This window comes from Glycine soja, chromosome 18 (genome assembly GCF_004193775.1).
Source record: "Glycine soja cultivar W05 chromosome 18, ASM419377v2, whole genome shotgun sequence".
NCBI classification, from domain to species: Eukaryota; Viridiplantae; Streptophyta; class Magnoliopsida; order Fabales; family Fabaceae; genus Glycine; species Glycine soja.
Genome location: NC_041019.1, coordinates 46,900,722 through 46,915,845, shown reverse-complemented (window position 1 = coordinate 46,915,845; position 15,124 = coordinate 46,900,722).

Sequence of the window (15,124 nt, the reverse complement as noted above, 5' to 3'; positions counted from 1 at the left end):
GATCCTAAAAGGATCTTCTGTCTACACTAACACACAAGGACCCAATAAAGTTTGGGTACCTAAGTCAAAAACTTGATTATGTAGGTGTCTTTGAGGAAGGAATGGTACATAGATAGCGGATGTTCAAAACATATGACTGGAGATGCATCAAAGTTTACACATATCTCTCCCAAGAAAAGCGGGCATGTAACTTATGGTGACAACAACAAAGGTAGAATCCTTGGAGTTGGTAAAATAGGTACAAATTCTTCAAACTCCATTGAAAATGTTCTACTTTTTGAAGGTCTTAAGCATAGCCTACTTAGTGTTAGTCAATTATGTGACAAAGGCTATCTAGTATCATTTGATTCTCAAAAATGTCTTATAGAACATAAGCATGACATTAATATAAAACATGTAGGTTATAGAGTCAACAATGTATACATGATAGACTTAAGCCTAAAACTAGATACCAATCATTGTTTTCTTAGCAAAGATGATGATCCATGGTTATGGCATAAAAGAATTGCTCACATAAACATGGATCACTTAAACAAATTAATTTCAAAAGATTTAGTAGTTGGTTTGCCTAAATTATAATTTGAAAAAGATAAACTATGTGATGTATGTCAAAAGGGAAAACAAACTAGAGTCTCTTTCAAACCCAAAAATATTGTTTCAACTATTCAACCCTTACAATTATTGCATATGGATTTATTTGGTCTATCTAGAACTTTGAGTTTTGGATGAAATTACTATGCTCTTGTCATAGTTGATGATTTCTCTAGATATACATGGACATTATTCATTACTCATAAAAGTGATGCATTTCAAGCATTTAGGAAACTTGCTAAAGTTATACAAAACAAGAAAATCTTAAGATTGCATCCATTAGAAGTGATCATGGGGGTGAATTTGAAAACAAAGATTTTGAATTATTTTGTGATGAACATGGTATTGAGCATAATTTTTCTGCACCTAGAACCCCTCAACAAAATGAAGTTGTTGAGAGGAAAAATAGGTCATTGGAAGAAATTGCTAGAACTTTATTAAATGATACTTCTCATCCAAAATATTTTTGGGCTGAAGCCGACAATACTGCATGTTACATCATGAATAGGGCCTTAATAAGACCCATTTTAAAGAAAACCCCATATGAGTTATATAATGGTAGAAAACCTAACATTTCACATCTTCATGTTTTTTGTTGCAAATGTTTTGTGCTTAATAATGGTAAAGATAATCTAGGAAAATTTGATGCAAAATCTGATGATGGCATCTTTCTTGGATATTCATTGCAAAGTAAAGCATATAGAATATATAACAAAATAACTATGAGTATTGAAGAATCCATTCATGTTTCTTTTGATGAATCTAATGTTATTCTATCAAGAAAGAATATACTAGATGATATTGTAGATTCTTTAGAACAAATTCATATTCATGGACAAGATTCTAAAGGAAAAGGGAAAGGAAGCAATGAAGATCCTTAAGAAGAAGCAAAATCAAATGATGAACTTCCAAAAGAATGGAAAGCCTCAAAAGATCATCCCTTCGACAGCATTATTGGTGATATCTCAAAAGGGGTAACAACTAGACATTCTCTTAAAGAATTATGCAATAATATGGCTTTTGTATCTATGATTGAACCTAAAAATATAAAAGAAGCCATAATAGATGATAATTGGATAATTGTTATGCAAGAAGAACTGAATCAATTTGAAAAAAACAATGTGTGGGAACTTGTTGAGAAACCTAAAAACTATCCCATCATAGGAACAAAATGGGTATTTAGAAATATGTTAGATGAACATGGAATAATCATTAGAAATAAGGCTAGATTAGTTGCAAAAGGATATAATCAAGAAGAAGGTATAGATTATGAAGAAACATATGCTCCAGTTGCTAGATTAGAAGCCATTAGAATGCTCTTAGCATATGTATCCATAATGAATTTTAAGCTTTATCAAATGGATGTTAAAAGTGCTTTTCTAAATGGCTTAATTCAAGAAGAAGTATATGTTGAACAACCACCAGGTTTTGAAATGTTGGATAAGCCAAATCATGTCTATAAATTGAAAAAGGCTTTATATGGCTTGAAACAAGCCCCTAGGGCTTGGTACGAGCGTCTAAGTAAGTTCCTTTTAGAAAAGGACTTCTCTAGAGGAAAAGTGGATACTACTCTTTTCATAAAGAGAAAATCACATGATATTTTATTAGTTCAAATTTATGTTGATGATATTACTTTTGGATCCATTAATGAATTATTGTGCAAGGAATTCTCTCATGACATGCAAAGTGAGTTTGAAATGTCAATGATGGGAGAACTTAATTTCTTTCTTGGATTGCAAATTAAACAAACCAATGATGGTATCTTTGTCAATCAATCCAAGTATTGCAAAGAGTTAATCCACAAATTCGGCATGGAAAATGCTAAGCACATGGCTACACCAATGAGCACTGCTTGCTATCTAGATAAAGATGAAACCGGTCAGTCAATAGATGTTAAGCAATATCAAGGTATGATTGGATCACTTCTTTATTTATCTGCTAGCATACCTAATATAATGTTTAGTGTGTGTATGTGTGCTAGATTTCAATCAAATCCTAAACAATCACATCTTAGTGTTGTTAAAAGAATCATAAGATATTTAGTAGGCACAATGAACATAGGATTATGGTATCCTAGAAATTCCACATGCACCTTAATTGGATATTCTGATTCAGACTTGGCCGGTTCTAAAACAAATAGAAAGAGCACAAGTGGAACTTGTCAATTCATTGGATCTGCTCTAGTTTCTTGGCATAGTAAGAAACAAAATAGTGTTGCTTTATCCACTGTAGAAGCGGAATATATTTCTGCCGGCAGTTGTTGTACACAAATCTTATGGATGAAGCAACAACTTTCTGACTATGGAATCCTTCTTGACCATATACCTATTAGATGTGATAATAAAAGTGCAATTAATCTTTCCAAAAATCCAGTTCAACACTCTAGAACTAAACATATAGAAATTAGGCACCATTTTCTAAGAGATCATGTTCTAAAGGGAGATTGTGTGTTAGAGTTTGTTGATACAAAGAATCAACTTGCTGATATCTTCACAAAACCTCTCCCCAAAGAAACATTCTTCTCTATTAGAAGGAAATTAGGCCTTTTAGATGTTAGTGATTTAGATAAATAAGGATTGATTGATTTATTTATTTTTATGATTGATTGTTTGTGTTAAGTATGTTACTTTGCTTGATTTTGTTTAAATTCTTGTTATTATGATAGGCTTTATGCATTATTGTGTGTTTGATGTTTGAATGATTGAATTAAATGTATTAGTAGTGATGATTGATAGTATTAGATGTATTTAGCATAGACATAGGTAATTTTTAGAGAAACTAGCCTAGTTTATGCTCTGGTAATCGATTACCATTCAGTGTAATCGATTACACAAGAACAGGTAGCCTGTAATCGATTACAACATCCTGTAATCGATTACCAGAAGGCTTACTAGTCCTGTAATCGATTACCATACCTTGTAATCGATTACACCTCGTCCTCCTCTATAAACACCTTCGAAACCAGTCACGCTGCGCAGCCTCACTCTCATTCCCGTGCCTCCTTCATCCCTAATCTTCAAATTCTCATATCTTCCTCAATTCTTCACCGAAACACGTCTCGTAAAGCCAAATCTTCCTCATTTTCACTCCTCTTTCGATTCCATCGATTGAAATTCACTAAAACTTCCTCAAATGGCAGAATCATTGAAGAAGAGAAAGGGATCATCCTCCACCACCGCTGCTGCTGGCCATCACCGCCACGAACCATCTGAAGCACCCACAACACCTATCCATCCTCCCTTATCATCTCCAAGATCATCCACTTTGTTTTCTTCAAATGATCAACGTCTATGGTACCTTTCTCAATTCTCTTCTAGGATCATCTTAGACCCCAAGTACCTAGACATAGATTTCTTCAATGATGAGACATTTGATTGTTATCAAGTGTTTCAAAATTCTGGCTTGGTTGATTTCATGTCTTTAAAATTGCCTTATTATCCTGAACTTGTCAAAGTCTTTTACTGCAATTTAAAAATTCAAGATGGCATTATTTCTTCTGAAGTGCATGGTATTTCCATGATCATTGATCAATCATTGTTCTTTTCTTTGACTAAATTACCCAGTCAAGGTGCACCTTTTGAGGGCACCATTGTTGATGACTGGAAATTTGATTATTCTAGTCATGATGCTCGTCATATGGTTTGTAATGACCAGGCTGAAATGACCGGTAGATTGCTGGCCGGATCATTGACCTTTGATAATCGCATCATGCACTACATTATTGTTAGAATTTTTCTTCCCCGGTCTTCAAATTTGGCTCAAGCCTCTGAGAAGGACTTGATTTTGATGTGGGCTTTCCTTACCGGTCGTCAGATTGACTGGGCTTACTTGGTTCGGTACCGAATGCATAAGTTATTACGGGCCAATGCACCTCTTCCTTACCCTCAATTGGTCACTCTATTTCTCCGTCATTTTCAAATTCCACTTGATGATGAACCATTTGTTCAAGTCAAGCGTTCCTTTGCTATTGGTGCTGGTGCAGTCACTTCTTTTGGATACCGTAAGGATCGGAATGGTCAATGGCTGAATAAAGATGCACTTCCTCCACAAGATGAGCGTACTCCTTCTCCTCCTCCTCAGCGAAATGATTCAGCCCTCATGACTGAAGTTCTTTCCGAGTTACGGGGTCTTCGTACTTATGTTGGAGAACGTTTTGATTCATTGGATAATCGCTTAGCCAGAATAGATATCCGTCTCACATAGCTTGAAGAAGATGTGGGTTATATTCACCAGAGTTTCGATCTTCCACCACCACCTCCACCTTCTTATAGTTTAGTTTATAATTTTCTTTTTAAGCCACGTATTTTGGCTATAGTATTTAAGTTATCATTTTCTGCACTTTATTTATCTTTTGGTATTTGGACTTTAGTCTTTTATGATTGGATTTCATGTCTATGTTGTGTTGTATGGCTGTGATGATCATGTTTGGTACGAGAGCAGATAATATGGATATTACAAGAGATCATACAGGTTCTTGAAGACCTAGATCTAGAAGATGGACTAGGAGTCAAGACCACTCTCTCTTTTTGCTAGTTACGTATATAATGTTAGAGGGGACCAACTTAGGGCCTTGTGATAGTCTTTTGGATTGTAGTATATATTTTTCCCCTAAAGGGAATCCTTTTGGAACTTGTAGTTTACTTTCATAGATAATATCTTATTAAAGCTTTAAGACATGCTAACCTTGTCTTCTAATATCAAACAATACTTGAATCGTATATCTATATGTTTTGTACGTGAAAAGAGAAAAAAAAATATTCTAGATATTACTAGTATGAGCTATAATAGAATTTTGTATGCAATAGTATTTTGGAGCAATATCATAGGTAGGTTGTTATAGAAAATTAAAAAAATGATCAAAATGATACATTTTGAAAAATAAATAATTAAAATGAAACTTTTAAAATTTAATGTACCAAAATAAAATAATTGTGAAACATAATAGATCACAAGTAACATTAAACCTAAAAAATGTATGTTAATTTTATTTTCCGACCATAAAATATATTAAATTCAAAATTTACTTTTGGTACTTAAATCAATTGTACGAACAAATTAAGTGATATAATTTTATATAGTGTTAGTGTAGAAGCAAATGACTTTGATGTTTTGATGATGATCATGATGATTTGATGCAAATGCGCTTTTCAAGTTTAATTCAAGACAATGATTCAAGAATACAAGACAACATCAAGATGATCACTAGTATTTTAGGAAGGGAATTCCTAATTGAAATAGCAAAAGGTTTGGCCAAGTAATTTAAGTTAAAAAGTGTTTTTCAAGATATTTACTCTCTGGTAATCGATTATCAGAGGATGTAATCGATTACCAGTGGCCAAAAATGGTTTACAACAGCTATTAAAAATTTGAATTCAAATTTTAGACTGTGTAATCGATTACACAATATTGGTAATCGATTACTAGTAGTTAATAAATATTTTAATTCAAATTTTAAATCCTGTAATTGATTACACAAATTCTGTAATCGATTACCAGAGGAGATTTTCAGAAAATTATTTCTAAGAGTCACATCTTTTCAAATGGTTTTTACATGGCCACCAAAGGTCTATATATATGTGACTTGAAACACAAATTTGCTCAGAGTTTTTCATAACAAAAAGTCTTATTCTCTCAAAGAGCAAAAACATTTCATCCTCTTAAAAATTCCTTGGCCAATACACTTTCAATTCAATAAGGAATTAATTGAGTGCTCAAATTGTAAAATCTATCTCTTTCATGAGAGATTTATTCTTCTCTTCTTTCTAAATTCTCAAAGGGGATTGAGAGACCGAGGGTCTCTTGTTGTAAAGAAATCTGAACACAAAGGAAGGATTGTCCTTGTGTGTTCAGAACTTGTAAAAGGATTTTACAAGATAGTGGAACTCTCAAGCGGGTTGCTTGGGGACTGGACGTAGACACAAGGGTGTGGCTGAACCAGTATAAATCTGAGTTTGCACTTTCTTTTCACTTAAACTCATTTCCTTATTATTTATTTATATTTATATTCAGATTGTTCTATTTGAATCATTACTTAAAAGTTCATTTTTAAGGGAACTTGCAACTTGCATTGAAATTGAAATAGAATTTTTAATTGGGAAAATAGTTTGCAATATCTTAATTCAACCCCTCCTTCTTAAGATATCTGAGGCCACTTGTCTAACAGTTAGTTTAAACTGATGATAATTATTTGTTATGAATAAGTGACTTGATCATAATATTTAATAATTGAATGAATCGATTTATGTATAAAAAAACAAAATCAACATCACTTTCGATGATTTAGAGATTGAAGTTAAATCGAGGTCACATCATCAAATGATTGAGTAATATCACTTCTTTTAGTAGCAACATTTTTCAGGTTTAATTTGACCGGTTCACAAAATATTCTAGCAATAAGTTTCCTCCTTATATTAGCATTATTTTAACAAAGTTATAAAAAAAAATTAAAATATAGCCTAAATATCATTTTTAGTTTATTATATTTTAGTGTATTTTAATTTGGTATATTGAGTTTTAGAAATTTTATTTTTGTTTTTAGATTTTTAAAAATTTTATTTTGATCCTTTATGTTTTCAAAAAAAATTATTTTGATATATTAAATTTTAAAATTTATTTTGATACTTTATGTTTTTGAAAGTTTCATTTTAATTCTTTATGTTTTGAAAGTTTCATATTAATTATTTTTTATAATTTACGTTAGCAAACATTAATGTGCTTTTAACTTTAAATTTTGAAATAATTAATTTAAATAGTGATGACTAAAAATCGTTACTATTTTTTTAAAATACATTCAACCACTTGTTTTCCTAACCTTTGTTGTCTTCTTCTACAAACTCCATAACCACCAAAATATAAACAATCCAACCATCATTCACTCATATTTAGGCACTCCAATCATCATCAACAAAAAAATTATTGATCTACAACATCCATCTATCAAACAACACCATCGTGTCACCCCGGAGCCACAAAGCGACCTAACATCAACATTTATCAAAAACAATGGGTCCCGATGGTGATGAAAAACTTTAGTCTATGTCGCGGTGGCAAATTTGGATCTTTTGTTGATTTGCTAACATTTGCTAAATGAAATTAAAAAAAAAAGGACCAAAATGAAACTTTCAAAAACAAAAAAGATTAAAATGAAATTTTCAGAAACATAAATAATCAAAATGAAACTTTTAAAATGTATCAAAGTAACAAAAAAAAAACCACTAAAACATAATATATAAAAAGAAGTAATGTTTAGCCTAAAATATAATAATCAATGTCAAAATCGTGTTACTTAGTGTGTATTTTAGGAAAGTTTTTATTTTATTCCTGATTGTATTTTTATTCTTTATCACAACTGTATATTGCTATTAATACTAGGATTATGTATTTAGAATAAATCCCATAATTATAGGGATTTGTCTCCCTAGAATTAGTTGTCCATATTTCCTAAAATAGCCAACAGACTCATGTACATATAAGTCTAATGACCTCATAATTCAATATGAGAAAATAAAATATTTTTCCTTCTAAATTTAAGATGGTATCAAAGCTCCTGATCCTTAGGAGCCTCTGGCCATGCCTGAAACCCTAAGTCATAGCCCTCATTGTTGCGCAACCTTGAAACCTAGCGTAGCCTTGATCTCACCCATGGCTGAAATTGTGAATCATGTTCCTAAAATAGGGGACAAATTCCATATTGCTAGAAAATTGTAGAATATTCATTTTGTTTATCGGTTAACTGGAAAGAATTATCTTGAATGGTCTCAACTCATTAGGACCATATTGAAGGGAAAAGGAAAAAAAGTCACCTGACTGATAATGCCCCTAATGAAAAGGATACCAAGTTCAAATCATGGGATGAAGAAGACTCCATGATCATGGCATGGCTGTGGAATTCAATGGTCCCAGAAATCAGTGATACTTGTATGTTCCTTAAATCAGCAAAGGAAATTTGGGAGGCAATAGAACAAACCTATTCTAAGGCCAAAGATGTCGCACAAATATATAATGTAAAGGTGAAAACCTTGGGTGCCAAACAGGGAAACAAATCAGTCACAGAATATGCCAATCAACTCAAATCCCTATGGATGGAATTAGATCACTATCGAGTCATAAAAGCAAGGTGTTCAGAAGACTTAGCAATCCTTAAGGGGTACATTGAACAAGATAGAGTTTATGATTTTTTGGTAGGCCTGAATTCTGAATATGACCAGGTCCGAATCCAAATTCTGGAAACCCCAACTGCTGAAAGCTCAGCAATGATAGCTAAAGGAGGAACAACCATGATTGTTAACTAAAAGAAAAATGGATTTCCCAATATGGAGAAAAAACATGAGGAAGTGATGTAAGCTCCATTGGAGCTTGTAGGCCTAGGATCTTCTTCATCAATGGATTCCTTTGCTTCTTGGAAGATGAATGGCAGTGAAATGGAGAAGGAATAGAGAGAGGGGAGACGCCACTTCAAGGAGAAGATGAGTTTAGAAGAAGCTCACCACCATAGGAGGCCATGGATAAGAGCTTGGAGGAAGAAGGAGATGAATGAAGAGAAAGGAAGAAAAGAGCACGAAATTTTATGCTCTAAAAGAGCTCTGAAATCCGAAGTTTAATTTTCAAATGATCAAAGTTCCCAAAATGCACACACATGACCTCTATTTATAGCCTAAGTGTCACATAAAATTGGAGGGAAATTTGAATTTCTATTCAAATTTCACTTGAATTTGAAATTGAATTTGGGAGCCAAATTTTGGAACCAAAATTTCACTAATTATGATTAGTGAATTTTAGCTATGGTTCAGCCCACTAATCCAAGATCAAGTCCAAGATTTTCCACTAAGTGTGCTTAGGTGTCATGAGGCATGTAAAGCATGAAGGACATGCACAAAGTGTTACTATATGATGTGGCAATAGGGTGTAGCTAGCAAATGCTCACCTCCCCCTCTAAAATTTAATTGGATTGGGCTTCTCCCAATGAAATTAAATTTATTTCCAACCACACACATCAAAGTTTCACTTAATGAATGTGAAATTACAAAACTACCCCTAATACAAAAACTAGTCTAGGTGCCCTAAAATACAAGGGCTGAAAAATATTACATTTCTAGGGTACCTTACCTACATTGTGGAGCCCTAAATACAAGGCCAAAGAATAATGAAACCTTAATCTAATATGTACAAAGATAAGCGGGCTCATACTTAGCCCATGGGCCCGAAATCTACCCTAAGGCTCATGAGAACCCTAGGGCCTTCTCTTGCATTTGTTGCCCAATCTTCTTGGAGTCTTCTATCCAATGCCCTTGTAGGGTAGGATTGCATCATTCCCTACCCCTTGAAAAGGATTTGACCTCAAATCCCGAGGTTCTTGAAACTCTGGGCTTTTTTCCTCAACACCTGTAAAAAGAACAAAAACATATGTATTAGTGGTGTTTGGTATGTTGAAGTAAGGTAAGGTCTGAAAACTCATTTCTTGGGCATCTTCCCATGAAGGAACATGGTTCCTCACCAACTCAATGAGTGGTGCTACAAGTATAGAAAAATATGGGACAAACCTTTTGTAAAAGTTTGTTAAGTCATGGGAACCCCTTGATCACTATTTAAAAAATTAAGAAAAGTAATGCAATAAAACATACATTTTTCTGTATTTTCATATTGATTATTCCAACCAAAAAGTATGACAAACCTAAGGTGTCCCATATGAGTACCTAAGTTTGTATTGAAACTAAAAATAAGAACAAACCTACCTAATGAGTCCCTATGTACACAAATCATGAAGATGTTGGGTGCACAAGTGATTTTACAAAAAAGGGTTGCACCACTCAAAACATTCATCATACCACCTATTTTAGGGATTTGGTGCCGAATAATACCTAGTTTGGGCACCAACAAAGCACAAGGATTTAAGCTCTTGCGAACCAAACCCTCATCAAACAACTCTTTTACTTGAGGAATAAACTCAAGCCTAAGAGGTGTGACAATGCTAACAAGTGTCTTTTTACAAAGGAGAAAATGTGGAGGTTGTCTAAGAGGGGAAATTTCTTTAATATTTGTCTTTATTTTAAAATGTCTTTCCTTCTTAGCTAACCTCTTGGAGGAGACACTTACCTCCTTACACTCCTCCTTAACCATTAAAGGTTGTCCTTCTTCTTGGGGGTAGATCTCTTCACTAGATTTTTCTCCTTTTGCTTCTTCACTTTCACTAGAGGAAGGTGAAGTAGTAGCCTCATCTTGGCTACTATAAATGTCTTGGCCCCTCATAATCATGGTTTTCTTGGCGGGGCATTAAGAATTAATGTGTCCTCTTCCAAGACATTTAAAGCACTTCATGGAGCTACTCTGCTCTTGCATACTAGCCTTAAGGGGTTGCTTTTCTATTATCTTCCCCTTATCATCTTTGGACTTAGAAGGTGTCACCCCTAAGATTCCTTGACCTTGGTATTTCTTTGGATAATAGTGAGAGCCATAAGATTTTGAAGTAGACTTCCTTTTAAGTTGTTGCTCTACCCTTATTTCCCAATCTAAGTTAGCCTCTACATTGTCCTTCCCATGGAAGTATGAGAGTTTAATGTTAGCCTCTTAAGGCTTTCTTTCCTTTTCTCTCCTATGGGAGTGAGGTCTAAGATGTGACCTATGCCTTCCTTCATAATAGTCATGAAGTTCTTCACTTAGGCTCTTGCAAGAGTTATGACTACTATAAGAGGCATGTTTTTCTTTTCTTAACTCTTTTAGTATTTTTCTTCTTTCTTCTTCCCTTATTTGTTCCCTCTCATCTTGATTTATTTTTACCCTCTCTTTTCCTTTTTTCTTTTCTTTCTAGTTTTTCTCTCCATAACTTGAGGGAACTCAACTCATCCAAGATTCTAGATAGATGGTCCTTATGACTAGTACCCTCGCCATTAACACTAGATGAATGATGACTCATGTTGGTTCCTAAGTTGTGGTTCTTTCTTGTTGGGGGTTTGTAAACAAGGTAAAAGCTAAGGTTTGAAAAGAACTCAAGATAAGCGTGATAAGAAAAAAGAAAGTATTATGCAATAACAAGATAAACTAGGTGTGGCTAGTAAAGAAAATAAACTATGAAAGTAAGCAAGAAATTAAAGTGAAAGAAATGTAAACTAGGCGGATCCTAAGAGTGTTTGGATGACCTCATTTAAGGTTCCCAACAAAACACTCACTATCCTAAGGAAAAATTGTCTAAAATTATTACACACAAATGGAAGTAGGGTGACCTATTGGAGGCTCCCAACTTACTTCCAATGAAAGGCCTTTTTGTTACAAAATTTGAAAGCAATGAAGGTAAGTAAATTCTCAATTAAAAAATTACAAAAAGATCCTTAATTTTGCTGGTTGTTCTCTCTTTGTTGATTCACTCAATTTGGAGTGCTTCTTAGTCCAATAGCTCTTAAGGTGGTTGGCCCCTTGCTTCTTGACTCAAATTCTTCAAGGTATGGCACCAATCCTCCTTTCCAATTCCCTATATGGCAACCCACAAACAAGGAAACAAAGAGACAAGCAATAACCAAAGACCAAAAAAATGAAATGAAAGTTAAACCAATAGAGTTTAACAAGACAAATTTTCAAGGATTATTCAACAATTAAAGCAATGAAAAGCACATAAAAACAAGCTAGGATTCAAAGAGAAACTTAGAATGGCTCTAGAGTAGAGTAAAAAAAACTAAAAAAACATACTCAAGAAACCTCTAGTTTTGGAACTTGTTTTCACACTAATTTTCAATTGAAATTTCAAAACTAAGATTGGTATAAAATAGGCACCAATTATAGAACAAATTTTGAGCCAAAACAACAAGCACACTTCCCTTTCACTTTTTTTTCCTGGACACTGATTTTTTTGCCAACTTGTGTGATTTTTATTATTTTTTCCTTTAATCCAAATCGCTTGGTTATTTTTTTTATAATTTTTTTACAGATGTCTAGAAAATTCAGTAAAACTTTTAGCTCAAAATTTGTAGTGACCAATTCCCAGTAATTTATACAAGTTCGTATGTTAAAGCTACCAACACCAGCGATTTCAACCTAGAAATCAAGAATAGTGTTTATGTTGCTTAAGGCTTGGATAGTTACAATTTGTGTTTGCTTATGCTCAATTATCTTGAATAGCACAATTCAAGAGAGCTTAAGACTTATTTTGATTCACAAATCCAGCCACAACTCAGCACCACAACTCAACTTCATCATACACATCATGTAGGAAACTTAGAAAACAAAAAAAAAAAGTTCAACAACAAGACTACTTCTAGGAATTGATTTAAAACATGTTATGAACTAAATAACATGCATGAATTAGACTCAAAATTCAAAATATAGGCTAAGAATGACAAAAATACATGAACAAATGTATCTAGAATTCAATCAAAAAAATAAAAATTCAACACTAACTTAGAACATAATGTGACAATTATTATGACTAAACATGACTCTAAGACAACATGGATTAAGTGATTTACACTTAGATTTTTGTGCTTTTTTTTCTAATCAATATTTTGGAAGAAAATTTGGATATAGGGTTCAGCACAAGAATATTATAAATGAAAAATGATAGAACCTAAAATCAACACAAAAACATGATTCAAGAGTAGATCTATAAAATTTGAATCATAGAAATGCAAGAACAAGTGTAGATCTAAGATTTAATCGGTTTATTTTTTTTTTAATCTACTCTAAACAGCACCAAACCACAAGACAATGGAGGATATACGTGGAGAATAAGATGAAGAACAAGGAATTAAAGAGAATTCATCGAACAAAAAGATAGAGGAAGCAAAAGAACATCACCTAGATGAAGATGCTTTGATACAACATGATGTAAGCTCCATTGGAGCTTGTAGGCCTAGGATCTTCTTCATCAATGGATTCCTTTGCTTCTTGGAAGATGAATGGCAATGAAATGGAGAAGGAATAGAGAGAGAGGAGATGCCACTTCAAGGAGAAGATGAGTCTAGAAGAAGCTCACCACCATAGGAGGCCATAGATAAGAGTTTGGAGGAAGAAGGAGATGAATGAAGGGACAGGAAGAGAAGGGCATGAAATTTTATGCTCTAAAAGAGCTCTGAAATCTGAAGTTTAATTTTCAAATGATCAAAGCTCCCAAAAAATGCACACACATGGCCTTTATTTATAGCCTAAGTGTCACACAAAATTGGAGGGAAATTTGAATTTCTATTCAAATTTCACTTGAATTTGAAATTGAATTTGTGGAGCCAAAATTTCACTAATTATGATTAGTAAATTTTAGCTATGGTTCAGCCCACTAATCCAAGATCAAGTCCAAGATTCTCCACTAAGTGTGCTTAGGTGTCATGAGGCATGTAAAGCATGAATGACAAGCACAAATTGTGACTATATGATGTGGCAATAGGGTGTAGCAAGCAAATGCTCACCTCCCCCTCTAAAATTTAATTGGATTGGGCTTCTCCCAATTCAATTAAATTTATTTCCAACCACACACATCAAATATTCACTTAATGAATGTGAAATTATAAAACTACCCTTAATATAAAAACTAGTCTCGGTGTCCTAAAATACATGGGCTGAAAAATACTACATTTCTAGGATACCTTACCTATATTATGGAGCCTAAATACAAGGGCAAAGAATAATGAAACCTTAATCTAATATGTACAAAGATTAGCAGGCTCATACTTAGTCCATGGGCCCGAAATCTACCCTAAGGCTCATGAGAATTCTAGGACCTTCTCTTGCATCTGTGGCTCAATCTTCTTGGAGTCTTCTATCCAATGCCCTTGCGGGGTAGGATTGCATTAGGAAGTCTGGGGTACCTACTGCAACAAGCCACACCACACAAGGGAGAAGTGCTGGAAATTACATGGAAAACCCCTAAGTTGAGAATAGGGGCAGAAAGGAGGTCCTAAAAAATGGGGAGGACAAGGGCAAGCACACACTGCTAATGTTGGACATAGCAAAGAGGTTGTTCGGCTAAATTATGAAGAGATAGAAAGGGTAAGATCCTTCCTTAGTAAACTGGAGAAGCCTACTGGTACGTGCTCCTTAACATATTCTGGTAAGTTTCCATTTTCTTTTGGACTTAATGTTTCAGATACACCATTTACCCACTACTGGATATTAGACTCTGGAGCCATAGACCACATGACCCCTCTACCCAAATACTTCTCCACATATTCTCCATGTCTTAGCAACAAGAAAATTTCCATAGTAGATGGAACCCTTATAACTGCAGCAAGATAAGGAGAAGTGCAAATAAGCCCATCCATAACATTAAAAAATGTCCTTCATGTTCCTAAGCTGTCCACCAATCTGGTTTCTATACAAAAACTCACAAAAGATCTCTCATGTAATGTTGTTTTTTATAGCAATTATTGTATATTACAGGACAAGAACTCGGGGAGGATGATTGGAAATGCTAGAGAATGGAATGGCCTATACTACATAAAGGATCCTAATATGCCTACCATAAGCCACTCTCTCATCTTTGAATCCACCATGACCAGCAAAGAGAAAATTCAACTATACTATTGTCGAATGGGACATCCTTCATTTCAAGTTGTAA